At 37.0% G+C, this 5,345-nt stretch overlaps 1 pseudogene; it reads left to right on the top strand.

Annotated features, from left to right (window-relative positions):
* The first annotated feature begins 4,319 nt into the window (after positions 1–4,319).
* LOC101589194 lies at positions 4,320–5,106 on the top strand (annotated as a pseudogene).
* Positions 5,107–5,345: the final 239 nt, after the last annotated feature.

The raw sequence follows: 5,345 nt of genomic DNA on the forward strand, positions 1-5,345 counted from the left end.
ACTATTTGGTCTTAGGATGTGTGGATATAACTGAACTGTAGATGTAAGGGAAATTTGATGTGTTGTATTGTTTTTAAATAATTAAAAGGGGTCAGTTTTCCAAAAAATAAATAAATAAAGTATGCTTGTGGAGGTTAAATATTCTGTCTAGAAAACAAGGCCTTTGAAAGGAAGTGGCAGTTTGGGTGATGAATGCAACTCTCTTTACTAGCACTTCAGCTGCTATATTGGTTCAAAAGTCTTTGTTCCACAGTCTCAGCCTTTGGAATGTGATGGCCTCTGCTGAGAAGAGGACCTGCAGGATGAGACTCCTCATGCTCCCTTGTGGTGTTCAATTCTGAAGCCCCCAATCCTCTAGTGGAGCATATTTGCAAAGCAAAGGCTCCATTTAGTCACATGTGGCTAATGGACACAAATGATCAGCCACCTGCAACAACTTTATTTCCAGGATTTTTCTCTTGTTAACTGCAGATCAAGAAACAAATGTATGAAAGCAGATATATATTTTTTTTTCCTTTTTCAAAATAGGAGCAGCTGAAGTCTTTTGTAGTGTATCTGCTGAAAACCTTGAAAACCTGTTTCAGGTTACTTTCTGGGGAATATTCCCATCCAGTGTATAGATCATTTACCAGTGTCAGAATCCATCAATTTTGCTTAGTTCTATATTATATATTAAAAGATTTCTTGCATGTTTGTAAGAAACCAGACAAGCAAAACCAATGCATTAGTTAGATTAAGAATATTTTAACCCACTGAAAACCTGCTCCAAATTACCTAAACCAAAATGAAGAAGGAATTTATTGCTCAGTGCAACTGTCCAATTCTGAAGAAAACCTTGTTTGGGATGAGTTTTATTTTGCCCAACTGGTTTCTTCTATCTCACACAATTTTTGGCTCTACTTCCTTGATGAGTAATTCATTCTCAGGTAGCTTTTCCCTTCCTAGTATGAAGAATTGACTATTACTTCCAAATATATTCCATTCACATCAAGCAGATGAAAGTGTTTTTCCTCAGTATTCTCAGCCAAAGCTTGGAGATTCCATCTGATTGAACAGCCTGAATCACATGCTCACCCAAAACCAAATACTCCATCCAGGGGATTCATTGAGTCCCTTGCATATTTTTGTGCAAGTGCCCCTCCCTTGAGTATGTGAATCAGCAACCTGAAAAGTACACACACTCCTCAGCTGGAATCAGTATTCTTGGGAAGGGAGAAAGTGGAAATATGTGGTTATAAAGTAAATAGGAAACATCCATCTACTCTGTAAAACAATAAATTTTGTTTACAATAAGTATTTTAACTTCCAATGCATCTAAGCCCTTTCATATCTATTATATCAGAGCCTTGAAATAACACCAAGATGAAAGTAAGACTAGAATTATTATTTTAATCATATAGCTGAAGAAACTGAAGCCCTGGTGAGTCAAGTAAATTGGATAAGTCTGCATTGTTGCATGGTGTTAGACACAGTGCATTGTAGGACTATATAAATATATATTTTCTAAACACCAAACTATATCCTGAGTTTTGCAAATTTTACTTCATTTTTAGCCCTAAATCCAACTGTTATTCCTCTCCTTCACATTCCCACAGCTTTGTTAATCTACTTCACAGGTAATTTTTTAATGTGTTCTTTCAGAATGTGTATTATTGTTTAAGAGCATGGAAGCATTATATTTATTAGTAAATGTTTGCTACACATAGTTATTCCATTCATTGTGGGGAGCTAGTATATGTACGTAACACAACTTAATTCATTTTCCTTATGTCCTCCCTTCCCTTCTGACCCCCTACATCTTTAATTCCTGGTCCCATATGCAAGGGATCTCCATATTATGTATTATCTGTATTTTTCTCTTTCAATTATTTATACTTTGTGGTTCTTGTATAAGAGAAACCAAGCAATATATGTGTTTATGTGTTTGATTTATTTTTATTAATTCTATGATATCATAGAATTTTATTCCATAAGATATCAGCATTTTATTCCATAGAAGTAGTCCATATTATGAACCTCATATTCTTAGTTTGTTCACTCAGTGTTATATTTTAAAATTAATCCACGTTACTATGCACATATTTAATGTTCCTAATATCAATTGCATAGCTCTCCGTGATACGCATCTATGCATTTTATCAATCTACTCTTTAAGTCAAAGCTCCCACAATGATTCTCCTACCTTCCACATCACACATAACACTTCCACAATCCTCTTCATACATACCACTACATGGTCATGGGTGGATATACACAAAATATACAAGAACAAAACTGCTGTGTCATTTAATGTAACTAAATTTTCTATGTTAGCATCAAGCCAGTGAAGCCTTCCCTGACCACTCTTTCTTTAATAATAACTCCCATGTAACATTCCAAATCCTGTCCTGATCTAATTTTGCTGCTTAGGACTTATAACTAATACAGTATACATTTAAATTATTATACTATTGGTTTCATATTGGGAGCGCCTGTCATTGTGGTATTCTGAACACGGGCTGCTTGTCATGACATGCCAGTTACTGCTAAGATGTCTCTCGGGTAGGTGGATGTTCAAGAAGTAGGGGGTGGTGAATGAAAGCAAGAGACAGGAAAAGGAATACTGTGGGACAGTCCTTCTTCAAGGTTGTATATGGTGAGATTTTTGGACTTATGTGCAAACATGAGAAGCATAGAATTCTTTATCCTATTGTTAAAATATAATCTAATTTTTAAATGTTCTTTATCATATTATGTAGGGACTTAAGGTTCAACATATCAATACTTGATGAAAAATACCTGTTCCTTATTATGCCTAAGATGTTTGAAATGCAGTGAGATAGTGAGGTTAAGCTTGATAACGTAAATCGTTTGATAATAACAATAAGCTTGTCTTCTGGATGGTTAACAACCTAAGTTTGCAGACCAAAATTGGAGAAAAAGGAGGGCTACAAGGAAAGCCAACATTTTGTCCCTAGCCTTCTAAGGTCAATTAAGACTCAGGACATATGAGAACTTGTACTGTAACGTCATGTACCTCGGTAGTGTCCCAAATTTTCTGATCAAGAAGATAATGGGGCCAAAGAGGAAAGTGATCGATGACGTAGAGTGTGCCTAAGGAGAGTCACATGGGGAGAAGACACTCTCTCAGGCTTTCATAGAGAGCACATAGGCCAAGCATTGGCCATGACTCATCCACATGGCTGACACTGACAAAGGTTCTACAATCTGAGGTACAGGATCTCAAGATAAATCCTGAGGGCATTTCACTGACCTTGTCAGACCAAAAAGCTACAACTCTTGTTGCACAGGTCCTGCTTTACCTTGGTCTTAACCATCCAGTAGAAAAGTATGAAGATGAAATATAGGAAGTAAAGCCATGTTGTTATGGTGAGCTGTGGGGGACTCAGGTCAATAATTTCTGACATTGCCAGTTAAACAGAAGACCCAATGATATTATGGGCTTCTGTACTCTTTTAGAATATTTTGCTGAGTTTACACACCTATAATATTCAACAACGGAACTTAAAAAAAATTGGGGTATAACTATGAATGTCCATTTTGTATCTGTGTATTCAAAGTGGTTGGGATAGATATATAGTTGCTTTCTCTTAATGAATAGAATGATTTTTTCTAATGGTGTTTGTAAGTAGGATCACAAGTCTGCATCTTGTACAGCAATTAACCACTGAGAAGAATGTATGCAGTGTATTATTTGTTGAAACTGTACTTTCGATTTGATTTGAAACTGTCTCATTGCTATATGTTTATCAATAAAACTTTGAAAAGAAAAAAAATAAATTATTATACTATCATTTATATTCTTTGTCTCACCCAGTACAATATACGCTGTACCAGTAGGTACTTTTTACCTGCTTTGTTCACTGCTCATACCTAAGCACCTAAAACAGGACTTGGCACACAAAGACTTCTCAGAAAATGGAGGAGTCACAATAATTTTCTCAGAATAGCTGAACCAGCCTACATTATGTGGAACCTTATGGTACTATTATTTCCATATCCCTACCAAAACTTTTTTTCCTGTATTTTAGGGAAGGGTCTACAGAGTGTTCAGAGTCTCACTACTACATAAGACTCAGAGTGATCTGCCTGTTTACAGCCTCCCAAGAGCTGGGATCACAGGTGCGTGCCAACACGCCCAGTCTCAATTGCCATCTCAGTGTGCTCCATGGGCAGGGCTGGCATGGCTGAACCCCCAGCCCCTGATCCTGCTTGCAGGTGCTTTAATCCACTAGGCTATTTTTCCAGCCTGACCAACACTTAATGTTACAAGCTTTTTAAATTTTTCTTAGTCTTAGTGGGGCTGGGGCAGAGTTGCTATGTTGGAGCAAGACAGTAAAATGATGCTGAAAATGTTTCACTGTTTGATACAGATGAGACAGCTAATAGACCTAAAAGATCCAAAAAGAAAGAAAATGGTCTACAGGTTCTCACTACACAGATCGGACTCGTAGTGATACTCCTGTTTTCAGCCTCCCAAGCCCTGGGATTACAGGCATCCAGTGGCATAATTTTTCCATTTGTTCTTTTGAGTCAGTGTGATTATAGTCTATTTCTATGTGAATTGCTCAGCAGCAGCTTTATTGCCTGTATGGTTACTATTATCTTGTTATCAAGTGACTTTTGGGCAGTGAAGAATGTCACAGGTAGACTAATGGTTGGCCTGCATTGGTGGAATCATATTGATGAGGATGGAAAGAGCCACTGGATATTTGAGTCCAGGAAGGCCACTTCTCAAGAGAGGAAAAGCGTTTCAAAGGCTGAATCAAGAATATTTTGGTGGGGCTGGGGAAATGGCTCAGTACAATAAGCATTTCCCTGGCAAGTGCAAGGGCCTCAGTTCAATCCCCGATTCGCAAAAAAAAAAAAAAAAAAAATGAATATTTTTGTTAGGACTTATTGCCTGTCCAGCCCTGTAGATGATATTTGTCTTCATTCTCTCTTTTCCTTCAGTGTAAAGTGATTGATGGTGGTTATCATGGGTGCCAACCTGTATTGTTAATCAGGTATAAGGTGCGCAGCAGGAAGAATTTAACCAGCAAGTCTACCTCATGTCTTGGGAAGCAGTTTGTAAGAAAAAACACAGGAGATGATGAGACTTCCTGAATAGAGAAAACTTAGGTGTTCTGTTACCTCAGGGAACAATTGAAAATATTATTGACTCTGAACTGTTTAGAGATCCATCTGTTTTGCAAAGAGGTGTGTTAGGTTTGTTTTCTAAAAGCGTTATTTAAAAAATATGAAACAGGTTTCATATTGTTCTTTTTTTTTCTGGGGCCAGAAAGAATAGTATCAAAAACATTTTGGTACTTATTTTATAGTATAAATGTGTATGCACAGCCATG

This window comes from Octodon degus, unplaced genomic scaffold (genome assembly GCF_000260255.1).
Source record: "Octodon degus isolate 3935 unplaced genomic scaffold, OctDeg1.0 scaffold00117, whole genome shotgun sequence".
NCBI classification, from domain to species: domain Eukaryota; kingdom Metazoa; phylum Chordata; class Mammalia; order Rodentia; family Octodontidae; genus Octodon; species Octodon degus.